Raw genomic sequence first — 13,124 nt, 5'->3', positions numbered from 1 at the left:
ATATATGCTAGGTACTCAACTACCTTTCTCTACTCTTATACAATTCAGGACTCCAGCCTAGCAATAGTGGTTCATGCCTTTAATTCCTGGACTCAGGAGGCAGAGACAGGCAGATTTCTGTGAGTTCAAGACCAGCCTGATCTACAGAAGAAGTTCCAGGACAGGCAGGCTCCAAAGCTACAGAGAAACCCTGTATTGAAAAATAAAACCACAACAATAAACAATTGAGGGCCCCAAACCAAGGAATGGTCCCATCCACTTTCATGCTGTCTTCCCACATCAATTAAGGTAATTAAGACAATTCCCCACAGACACTCACAGGCAGACCTGATTTAGATAATCAATCCCTCATTGAGGCTCACTTCTCAAGTTATTCTAGATTACCTAAAGTTGACAGCTACAAGTACTCATTACAGTAAAGGAATCTCAAAGGAAGAAGACAAATGGGCACTGGAGGAAGTTCTCATAACAAAAATAAAATAGATTCTAGCTCAGTCCCCAATCCCATATCATCAGCCCTAACTCTATATATATTATATATCTACAATTAGCTGTGATTTCTGCATAGTCAAGTATTCCAAGCAAGAGAGAAGAAGCCGTTATACTGCACAATAATAAATGCTGCTGTTGCAGAAGGGTCAGAAGATGCAAAACATCTTAATAGTCATAGTGATTGTTGTTACAGGAAATAACAATACAGTAAAACAGTGTGGTTATAATTATTATATTCAGTGGGTAATATGAGTTTATCCCTGTTTCTATATGTAAATTCATGGACCCCAATAAATGGGAGCACTAGTAAATTCATGGAACTAGGAAAATTTTTTTTGCTTCATATGAATCAATGTGGAATACTTCAAAAAAGAAAGGCATGAATAAGTAGGTATATAAATTTCAGACTATGCTGGTAATATGTACGTATTTAAATGATACTGCTCTTTCTGTTTTTTCAGTCAAGTTTAGGGATAAGAGAATGACTTTAACTATTATTGCTTTTCTCAAAGAAGCCTAGAAGGAAAAAATGGCCAATGAAGAGGTTCATTGGGGATTGTACTCTTGTACTTCTCAAGAAATCAACAGATTTACAATTGTTAAGGAGATGAATTATTCATTATCATAGGAACCCTTTCAAACTTAAGTGTCCTATTCAAATTAATTTTTGTCTGATACTCCTGAATATTACTTCAAGATATAGAAAGTGTGTATACCATAACTTCTCAAACCTTGAAAGGACACTTTACAGCTTCTGAAGAAGCCTATTATAGGGCTTTTAAAAATCTTTATAGCTCTCAAGCTGTCTCCAGAGGCCCTATAATCCAAATTAGAGAAAACATCGATGATTTCATTGAAGAAAAATGATGAATACTAGAATGTTCCCAAGTTCTGGTTACTTTGCTCACACTGTATGACTTAATGTCTCTGAGTAAAACTCGAGGTAAGGTTTGAAGTGATAGTGAGGAGGACAGCAGCATGAAAGTCAAGACTCAAACAAAGACCACATGTTTCAAGAAAGAGGAAAAATGACAGTGGACTCAGTAGAATCCAATATCACAAGGACTCATCACATAGTGACAGAAGAATTAAGAATTCTTTTTAGTCAACAGAAGTCAACAGAATTCTACATAGTCCATAGAAGAGGCAAGATCCAAAATGTGTGACACCTAGAATTAAGAGGCAATGCAGAACTCCTGCTCATACATTTAAAACATCAAGACAAAATAGGCAACTGTCTAGCAACTGTGAGGACCTAAGTTCAATACAATGTAAAACACACTCATGCATGCACACACACATACACACACACACACACACACACACACACACACACACACACACACAAATATAATCATGGCAACATCAACACATTAAAGCAAGTGTAGAACCTTTACAAGTTTAATATTCCTGAGAAACTACATAAAACTAGACCTGCTCAGATCTTTACCTTTTAAATATTTTTATTAATACTTTGAAAATTTAATTCAAGGTGCTTTATCATATACACTCCAAACTCCTTCCCTTTATTCTCCCGAGATCCAGTCCCACCTCTCCATACTTCATACTTTCTGTCTTCTTTTCTATTTAATAGGCCATTAACTCCAATCAAGTGAAGTTCTCCATGTCTACTTATTCTAAAATATTGGCATATATTCGTTGAATAAAGTGATTAGTTTCATAAATGCAAACATTTAACATTTCACTATATTCACCCTTATCTTCTGTCATTTGTCAACCCTTCCAATAAATCATTAAATGTATGTATGTGTGTGTATGCATGTATGTATACACACAAAATCTAGGTTCTGAAAATTAGAGAAAGCATGTGATATTTGTTTATCTAAGGGTTATTTCATTTAATATGATGATTGTAGCTGAAGTTTTCCTGTGTCCCAGCCTGCTGGTGATTGAGACAAATCTCTCCCATTCGCATCCCCCAAGTAAACACACAACACAAAGGCTTATATTAATTATAACTGCTCAGCCATTAGCTCAAGCTTACTACTACCTAGCTCTTACACTTAAACTCAGCCCATTTCTGTTAATCTATATGTCACCACGTTTTCCATGGTTTTACCTGTGTGCCATTTCATGCTGCTCCCTGAACAGCAGGCTGGCATCTCCTAACTCAGCCTTTCTCTTCTCAGAATTCTCCTTATCTGCTTATCCTGCCTATACTTCCTGCCTGGCTACTGGCCAATCTGCATTTTATTTATCAACCAATCAGAGCAACACATATTCACAGCATACAGAACGACATCACCCTCAGATGATCTTCAGTTTTATCCATATTGCTGAAATGATATAATTTTGTTACTGCTGAATAAAACATTGTTGTTTATATGCATCCTATTGTCTTTATCTCTGCTAATGAGAACCTATGCTGATTCTTTTATGAACTAGATTTTGCCTCAGAGCAACTCTCCACTCTTCCACCACCATCCTTCCATTTCCACCTTCAAAACTCATTTTCACCAGTCCTAAATAGAACACTTTATAAATTTCGACACACTTCTTTCTGCCTTAGAACATAAATATGATTTTTATTACACTCATATGCTGAGAATCCAAATTATCAAATATTATTATCACACACTTTCCAATAAACTAGCTAATTATACTTCACGTTAACTTGGAATTTCAGTTTTAATTGCAAGTGTTTTGCTAACTATACTTCATGCTGAAGCTTTTTAAATTAATTTTACATCCCGACTGCAGCCTCCCCTCCTTCCTCTCCTCCTACTCTCTCTCCCCACCTCCCCTCTACCACCCACTCAATCCACCCTTCTCCAATATATTCCCTCAGAAAGGGGCAGGCCCCCCGTGGGCATCAGCAAAGCATGTTATACCAAGCTGCCATAAGACCAAGCACCTCCCCCTGTATTCAGACTGGACAAGGCAATCCAGCATGAGAAATAAGTTCCCAAGAGCCAATCCAAGCACCAGTGACAGCCTCTGTTCCCATTGCCGGGAATCCCACAAATAGACCAAGCTACACAATTGTCATACATATGTTGGACCCATGAAGGCTCCCTGGTTTTTGGTTCACTTGCTACCAAAACACAGACTAACCTGAAAATATCTCAGAGACTACTGAGTGCAGTGATGAAAAATTCACCTGTTCAGTCTTCACCAGCCCCACTTGAATCTGTTTTGTTTTGGGAGTTTCCATGTAAGTCTTCCTCTTAAATAAAATGAATAGCATCACTGTAAAAGAAAGTTTACAAACAAAGAATTATTTACGTTGAATATACCATTAGCCAGGAAGCAGAGACACAGGTCTCTTTTTAGAAGAAAGTCCCCTTCTGGGTCACAATTCCAATAGCCTTTATCTCTTCAAAGTTCCAACAACTCCCAGTAGTTACCACCACAGGGACCATGTCATCCACATGTAGAAATTTTAAGGGCATTCAACTTCCAAACTAAAGTAAATAGGTGAGATGTTATTAAGCGCCTATAGCATTTTAGATAAAATGTGATTAAAAAAAAAACTCACATGCTGTAGTGCTTAACTTCCACAACAGACTCCTGAATAATATTTTTATTTCTTACATTAAAACAATGAGGGAGTAAATAAGCACACAGAAAAATCCACCCAATAAATAGCAGAACAGCAACTTGAGCCCTGCCCAATACATGACACATCCAGTTCCCCACCCAAGTTAAACTATAAATCTGCAAGCATTTTGCCACATAATTCACTAGGTGTTTGGGGTCATAGTCTCGGCCACAAGCTCATCTCTTTGCCTTAAGGAGTCAACAGAATGTTAGGATGTAGTCTAGAATAGGCAGAAGCTTGGTTTATAATCTCTCAGGCAAGAATTAAGCCTTGTATGGTCACAGAGACCTGAGTTATGAACCTTAAGACACTGGATTTCCTTTTCCTGTGAAAAGTGAGTAGTTCATGGTCTCAGCTTTGCAGAACTACAATCGCATCTGCAGTTTTCAGAATCAAAAGTTCTTCACATGTTTTAGACAGAAAGGGTCAAAATTAGTTCCACATAATGGACTCCATCAGTTCCAGCTGATGTCTGTGAGATGAATGAATCCTAAGTAGCCTTTTATGATGTATAGCATTTTTGCATATGTAATGGTACCTAGCACTTCCATACTAGATGGAAAGTTTGGAACGAAAATACAAAGCTCTTTAGCACCTTCAGAAAATGTAGTATGTAAATAGAAAGGCACTGAAACACAAATCAGACATTGTAATAAACAACTGTGGATTTATGAGATTTAAAGATATATTTTGTGTGTCAACATGAATGAAGAAACCAATTCCAATGCCAACAGACTGTGCTGAAGCTGATGGATTTAAATATATAATATACACCTAACTTCCTACTGGTAATATGCACATTTTTCACAAAAATAGAGATGAGCTGTTTTTCTAAAAGATTTTTAGATTAAATAGTCAAGATTAAATTCAAAGTAATGTCGTCTTATCTCAAGTGGAAGAATAAGTATTTTGGACATGTTCACATATATTTGAGACAGTATGTTATAAAGCTGTTTCTGAGTCCAGTCGCCATCATTCATGTGACTTCTAATTCCATCAAAACAAAAAAAAAATATTGTACCTTTCCCAAACTCTCATCTTTTTATTTCCAAATGAAAAGACTGTCAATAAAACATAGCCTCTTTCCCATTAATGGCAACAACTGCACTTCTCTTCTCAAATTTGTCCCATACAAACTCTGATTGCAGCAAGTGTTGTTACACCAGGTATTTTCACTGTAGGAAAAGCTACTTGTTTTACCCAAAGTGTACCCTTCAAGCTGATTTTAATATAGTTGAGAAGCAACAGTAAAGAGTTTAATATGCCAATGATCTTGTGCGAATCCTCACTGTTGAGCAATAATTCAATAATATATGTCTTTTCCTCATAGGGAAGTGGTCATATATGGACAATTTGAAAGTGAGGTGAGTCCATTCCTTGTTAGATGAATAGGCTGTGGCAAGATACATTAGGACCAAAAGGTTTAAAGGTCCATACTTCAGATGACAGGAAGAACCCAAATTCTGTTTAATACCAGCAAAGCTTCCATCGAAGTTTCTAAAATGTTCCCATGTAACCAGTTCTTTGGTACTGAAGCAAAGAAGAAAGTGCTGTGTTAGAGGCCCTGACATCTTCTTCTTTTTCAAATAAAGTATTTTGATCATGTTTTCCCCTCCCTCAACTCCTGCCACCCCCTACTCACCCAACTTTATATCCTTTCACTCTTTCTAAAACAAAAACAAAAATACCACAAAAACAAATAAGCAGAACACCAATAAGACAAAAAAAAATGACAAAAAAAGAAAATGCACACACAGCATTGAATTTGTTGGCCAACTATTCCTGGGCATGGGACCTGCCCTGCAGAATAGTTGATATACCCAGTAACATTCCATTGGAGAACACTGATTTTCCCTTTTGCCAGTAAGCATAAATTGAAAATATCTTATTGGATAGTGGTGGGCCCCATGTGCACTTACCCCTCTCAGTGCTGGGACCCCAACTGGCTCGAATATAAGCAGATCTTGTGCATGATAACAGTCTCTGTCAGTCCATACATGCATCAGTCCTTTTGTGTTTGGAAGATGCTTTTCTGCAGGAAGACAGATCAGTCTTCACTCTAATATATGAAGGTGTGCTCTGAAGGTCATGTATCACTTTGACTCTTACTTTCAGTCTCCTCTTCCATATATCTTCCTAAGCCTTAAGGGAAAGTGTTTGATGAAGACATACCATTTATGGCTTAGTGCTCCAAAGTCTCTCACTCTCTGCACATTTTCTAGTTGTGGTTTTCTGTGTTAATTGCCTTTTACTGCAAAAAGAAGTTTCTCTGATGTGGACTGAGTGAGGTACTTATCTATGAGTGTAGCAGTATATCATTGCTATGTTCCTTTAGCAGAATAATAATAGCAGGATTTCCCCTAGGCCCATGGCTACCTAATCTTAGGTTCTTGGCCACTTTGGCACTGTCTCATGTAGGTTCTATGTCATGGATTAATCCTTAAATTCACTTAAAAATTTATTGGTTGTTGCCATAGCATTTGTACCATTATTTCACCAGTATATCTTGCAGGCAGATCACTGTTGTAGGTTTCAGACTTCATAGCTTGGTGATATTGATGAGTAACTTTCTCTTCTAGGAGCATGCAGAGAGGCCCCATCTTCTGACCTCTCACTGAATAGGGTCCCACTGTAAGAGTAAGGGAGTTTCTTAATTTTCTTCGGGGACAGGGGTAATTGTTTCCAACTCTTTCCTCTTTAAAACATTAGGCAAGACTATGATGCAAAATCCTTAGCATTCTATATATAATAGCTGCTTTCATTATTATTACTATTATTATCATCAGTAGCATCACTGTCATTATTAAAGGAGAGAGTAAATGTCACAGTACAGCCAGCAACAGTGCTGGTCTCACAGACGCTTCCATAATAGGAAAAGAGAAAGTATATAATGTCAGAACTACAAAGAAGGCAGGAGATTAAAGACCAATTCTCAACATACTGATTGAGCAGCTGTGGGACTCTGACCTTCTGAAAACAGCATCCTCTGGCACCATTCCCCTGTGACAATACAGGCTCAGAAATGTTCCTCCATCACTTGAAAATCACCACATTAGAAGGGGAAGTTGATAGGCATGTTCATATCAGCTTCTCTTTTATTTTCTACAGTATACATTAACAGGTCTCTACCCAATTTCTCTTTCTTTAATGGGGGACTTCACCTTCTTTCATGACATTGTTGTTTTGCTACTTGACACGTAAAGGCTTTTACTGAAAGCAAAGTACAATTTACAACATAGAACATTTCTAAATTATAGGTTGTGTGAAACTCCGGTCACCGTTTTGGAAAGACAAATTTCTGAACTAGAGAGAAATAGCAGCAAATAATAGTAGTTGGTGACACAGATGCCAAACAAACTGGAGGTGACATTAGGATCTCCATTTTAATTTTCCTTTCCTGAATAGATGATCACTTCCAACTCTCTGTAACTTGGTAGGCAGCCTTCATGCTGTGAACCAGCCTAGCATTCTTCAGAGCACACCTCCATATATTAGAGTGAAGACTGATCTGTCCCTGCAGTAAAGTATGCTAGCATCCTGTAGGCACGGATCAGAGATAAAGGGCAGAATATTTTACCAAACACCTTGTCCAATATTGTGCATCAGATATTTACATTAAAATTCCTAACAGTAGCAAAATTACAGTTATGAAGTAATATTGATACAATTTTATAATTGGAGGGTCACCACACATGAGGAACTGTATTAAGGGGTCACAGCATCAGGAAGGTTGAGAACCACTGCTTTAAAATATAAGCTTTCTTCTGTCTTTTGTCCCACTGTAGCTTCAATACCCAGAAGTATTTAGCAGTCCTAATTGGTGCAGAGTATAAAATCTCAGGAACTATACAGCTTTAATACCATATGCTTGCAATATTTCTTAGAGGTAGAATACATTTGTGATACATAAGAATAAATGTGGGGCACCAGGCTGAGCTCCGGGAACCCAATTGATGAGAGAGAGGAGAGATACTTCAGGCGAGGGACATCAAGATCATGATGCAAGGACACGCAGAGATGACTGGCCACACTAGTGGAAGCCCATGAACTGTGGACTGGTGGCTGTGGAGCCCCCGTGGGACTGGACTACGCCCTCTGGATACGGAAGATGATAGTTTGGCTCAAACTATTTGGGAGGCATCCAGGCAGGGGGATCAGATTTGTCCCTGGTCTATGGGCAGGCTTCTGGAATCCGGTGCCTGTGGTATGACACCTTGCACAGCCTTTTTGCAGTGGGAAGGGGCTTGGACCTGCCTAGGCTCAGTGTACTGGGCTCTGCTGACTCCCATGGAAGACCTCGATTTGGGGGATGTGGGGATGCAGGGTGGCTTGGGAAGGAGGGCTGCGGGATAGGAGGAGGAGGATGGGGGAATCTGTGGATAGTATGTGGAGTGAGTAGAAAATTTCTTAATAAAAACAATAAGTGTGGATGTTTACATTGAATTTAATGAAAGAAAATATGACTTGATAATCACACAAACTCACTTAATAAATAGAACAGCAGGTAAACAGCTCCTTGTCCTCAACCTGCTCAGGTCTTCTTGCATTTTTGTTTGTTTTGAAAGTTGTCCTGGGGAACAATTATGCCCACCTCTTTATATATGTTTAATGCATTTCTTTTAAAAATAAATGTTAAAGAAAGAGGACAAGGAAAATTGCAAAACAAATACAATATGTATAGACAATAGGTAATGGGAAGATAAGTATGATAGAGATAATATTTTTTAAAACCTGTGCTTTTCCCTCCTCACAAGTACCTTTTCTTTTTTTCTGTAAGGGGTCTTCCATTTGCCAGAAAGGAAATGAAGATATGTGATACAGGGAATAAACTAAGAGTATGTCACGTAGCCTCCCACACAAGGAGTCAGCATCTTTATGAGCCAAACTGTTATTTTAAATCACTATTTCTAAGTTCCTTTTCGTGGATTAGCTGGTGTCAAAAAGGCAGGTGTGGTGTGGAAAAAGAATAATAGATAAGGCAGAAAGAGGAAAAAAGAGAGTCATGTGTCCTGGCTGTGGACAGTAACATTGAGCCTTGAGATGATTTCATATCCTCACTTTCTGTGTGACAAGCTACAGTTAGACATCCTGGGGTCTATGTACATCAAAATATACTGGGTCATTCAAAGTGGTCATAAATAAAAAGAGTCCTTATTTATGAATCTCCCAAACGTTCCTTGATTCATACATATCAAGAGACCTGTGGTTGGAGTAAAGAAGGCAATGGGGGCTATATAAAGGAAATAGCAGGTATCTCAGGCTTCTATACCCAAGGGGGGCTAAACAATATCTAGCCCACTGAACAAGCCAAAGAGACTTTGCTCAAGCCAAGTAAGAACAGGATGAAAGCTGCAGATTTCAGCATAGATGCCAGCTGAGCAAGCAGCTTCAAGAGATATCACCAAGTGACAGGAACACCAGAGGATTGCAATGTTCTCTCTCCCACGTAAGTCACATGAAATCATAGCATACTCATGCACCAGAGTCATCATTATAATTATAATCTCTGGAGAGAAAATGAAGGATGCACATTTTCCCTGCATGTGACATTTGTCACAAAAGATTCTTGAGATTCTTCTGTACAAATTGCTAACTGGAATTTAGGGGAAACACTGGGATAGTGGTAGATAAAATCCAGCTGGCAAGTGAAAATTGCTAACTGGAATTTAGGGGAAACACTGGGATAGTGGTAGATAAAATCCAGCTGGCAAGTGAAAATTGTGGCTTCCTGATACAGATCCCCACTCAACCATAGAATGTCTATAGTTCAGACAGAAACTTTCCTTTTACTGTAAGTACAATTCAGCAAAAGTCAGAATATCTGACAAAATTTGAACTTGCTATGCTGAGACCTGCTCACTTCTAAGACATACCTACTTACAGTTAGAGGGCTTTCTCCTATTCTGGATCTATTGTGAAATAAAATTCAAGACATGGTGCAGTCCATAAACTATAAGAGAAACCTCCTAGTTCTCCCACACTTCATTACAGTCAAGACAAAAACATCAATACTAAAATTTCATATACCCATCCAGCATTTCCCAAAGAAAAGCCTGTGAAATATAAGTCCTATGAGATTTTCTTTGAAAAAAAAAAAACGGGGGCTATGAAAAATCTTAAAGCAAAACTCTTTTATTAGTTTCTCCTGCTGAGGAGTTAAATGCATACGAAAGACTCTAAGAATATTAATTTTCTTTAGCATGACTCTCCTAACTTACTTGGCTCCAGAACATTCTTAATGCACAACTAGTCATCAGCATGTAATATAATTAGCATTATATTGAGGTATACTGCAGCAATACCTCAAATCCAAGCACCCAGCAGGTAGAAGCAAGAAAGGGAGAAAGAAGGGATAAGGAACACTGATGATGCTTCAAAAAACCATAGAAAACATTGTTTTATAAGTGCTCTCTCTGTCTCTGTATCTGTGTCTCTCTGTCCTTTCTCTCTCTTTCTCTCTCCCTCTCTCTCCCTGTCTACATATACACATACACAAAATGTATGTGTAGTGGAGTTACTCCTATGTGTAATAATTCATCTCAGTCTAACAAAAACCTGTCGAGGCTGTAGAAATGGCTCAGTAGTTATGAGCACTTATTGCTGTTGAAAAGGGCCTGTATTTGATTCCCTGAACCTACATGGTAGGTCACAAGTGCCTATAACTCCATTGATAGTGGTCTGATGACATTTTCTGGCCTCCTCAGCCACATGTGTGCATTTAGTGCACATAAACTCACACATGTTCATGCACATAAATCAGATAGATAGACAGATAGATAGATAGATAGATAGATAGATAGATAGATAGATAGATAGATAGATAGATAGATAAAATCCAAGCCCCAAGAAAGGGAAACTTCCTTTTGAGTTATTGGTCAGAGCAGGGGTATGGTATCCAAGAGATACCATAACAATACAGATTATGGCCATTGCCCTTGATTTTCTCCCAGAACTTGAAGGTACAACCCTATTACTGAAGACACCTGTGGTGGTTCAAATGTGAATGACTCTTCCATATGCTCATATACTTAAATAGTTGGTCTCCAGTTGGTGAGACTGTTTGGGAATGATTAAGGGGTATGGCTAGATTAGATAAGGTGTGTCACTGAGGTGGGCTTTGAGGTTTAAAAAGCCAACACTATTCAGTTATCTCTCTCTGCTTCCTCCTTGTGTGGATTAAGATGTGAGCTCTCAGGTACTGCTCCAGCACTATGCCTGCCTGCCTGCCTCTTGTCATGCTTCCCACAATGATGGTCATAACTCACCCTCTGAAACTGTAAGCCCCCAATAAACTATTTCTTCCAGAAGTTTCCTTGGTCAAGGTGTCTCTTTACATCAATAGAAAAGTAATTAAGTCAACATCCTCATATTTCCAAAACAGGGTTTGGAAGAATAAAGCTGGTACTGACCTGGAAGCCTTGGCCTTGAGCTCTAGCTTCTAGCTGCTGAAGGAGAAAAGTAATAAACACTACTACCCAACTATTAAGCCTGTAAAGCACAATGACAGGCCTGAAAAGATATCCTCCGTGGTACAATAGTCACACATTTATGTTGGGAATAAGCAACAACTATTGAACTTAAAGTCTACTTAATAAGAGGGGATTTATGCATCGTACTGTAAACCTAGCCAAGTACACATGGCTTGAGAGAGATCTAGACCCTAGAGGAGTACCTACTACTGCTGTATTCCTAAGTCAATGTGTTTTCCAACTGTATTCTAAATAGTTCTCTTTATACTCACAGATTAGCATAGCTTTTACTCTTCATTAAAGATGATTCTTTTTGCAGCAGATGGCGGCTACCTCTGGTCAAAACACTGAAATTAATGACTAAGGAGTTCCAAGCCTCAACTGTTACATCGATAATGAAATCCCTACACTTAAGATTCTCAAAACATTGTGGAAGAAAATTTGGCAAGATTGTAAAATTCAGAGGACCAGGATACCTGCTGCAAGATAGTGTCTTCTAGACATGACAAGGTTGCAACACAAATGAAATCTCAGTAATACAGTTGCCACAGCAAGATCTGCATAATGGTTATACTAGTCCACCTGTTGACATTTCAGTGTTGATTGGGGGAAATCCCACAAGGCCCCACTCCTGTAAGCAATTAATGTCTGCTGACAGAGGAAGAATCATTTTTCTCCTGAGATGTTTTCCAAACCCAAGTCCTAAACACATATACATATGAGCAATACCAAATAGAAGAGGAGGTCATAAATAAAGACAGAGAGGGTAGGTACATGGGAGAAATTGTAGGGAAAGGGGGAGGAGTAGAAATGATGTAAATATAGTAATTGTAGCATGAATCTTAAAAGTTCTTATTAATAAAAATCAAACCTGAGGCCAGTTATTGGGGTGAATACTGGAGATCAGAGAGACAGAACAAGCCACAGCTAACCTCACTGGCCAACTTCTTGTTTCCTCAGACTGGGAGCTTCTGTGTCCTCATCCCAATGGCTCTCTGCTGAACTGCTACTCCAAAGCCTGAAAGCTTAACCAGCCAGATGCTTAACTAGCCAAATGCTTCTAGTTTCTGGTCCTCATGCCTTATATACCTTTCTGCTTTCTACCACCACTCCCTGGGATTAAAGGCATGAGTCACCATGCCTGGCTGTTTCCAATGTGGCCTTGAAGTGACAGAGATCAAGAGGAATTTCTGTCTCTGGAATGCTAGGATTAAAGATGTGAGTGCCACCATTTTCTAGCCTTTGTATCTAGTGGCTGTTCTGTCTCTGACCCCAGATAAGTTTATTAGGGTGAACAATATTTGGGGGAACACAATACCACCACAAGTAATTGTGCACATAAATCTCAAAATTAAAAAACAAACAAATAAATAAATAAACCATAAAATAAGTTGAATTCTAGATGTTTACAAATTTATTTGCTCCAAGAATGCAATGTGGTCATGCACATGTTAACAAACAGAGGACACCTTCATGAATGTACTTTGCTTTGCATACACAAAAAGTTATATATCACTTTTAGAAATTTTCTTTTAAATGTATGAAACTTGCCACTAAGGAAATTATTCATGAGAAATTCTTTCTGAAAAGAATGACCTCAC

This window comes from Peromyscus leucopus, chromosome X, assembly GCF_004664715.2.
Source record: "Peromyscus leucopus breed LL Stock chromosome X, UCI_PerLeu_2.1, whole genome shotgun sequence".
NCBI lineage: Eukaryota > Metazoa > Chordata > Mammalia > Rodentia > Cricetidae > Peromyscus > Peromyscus leucopus.
Note: the sequence above shows the minus strand (reverse complement) of the source record.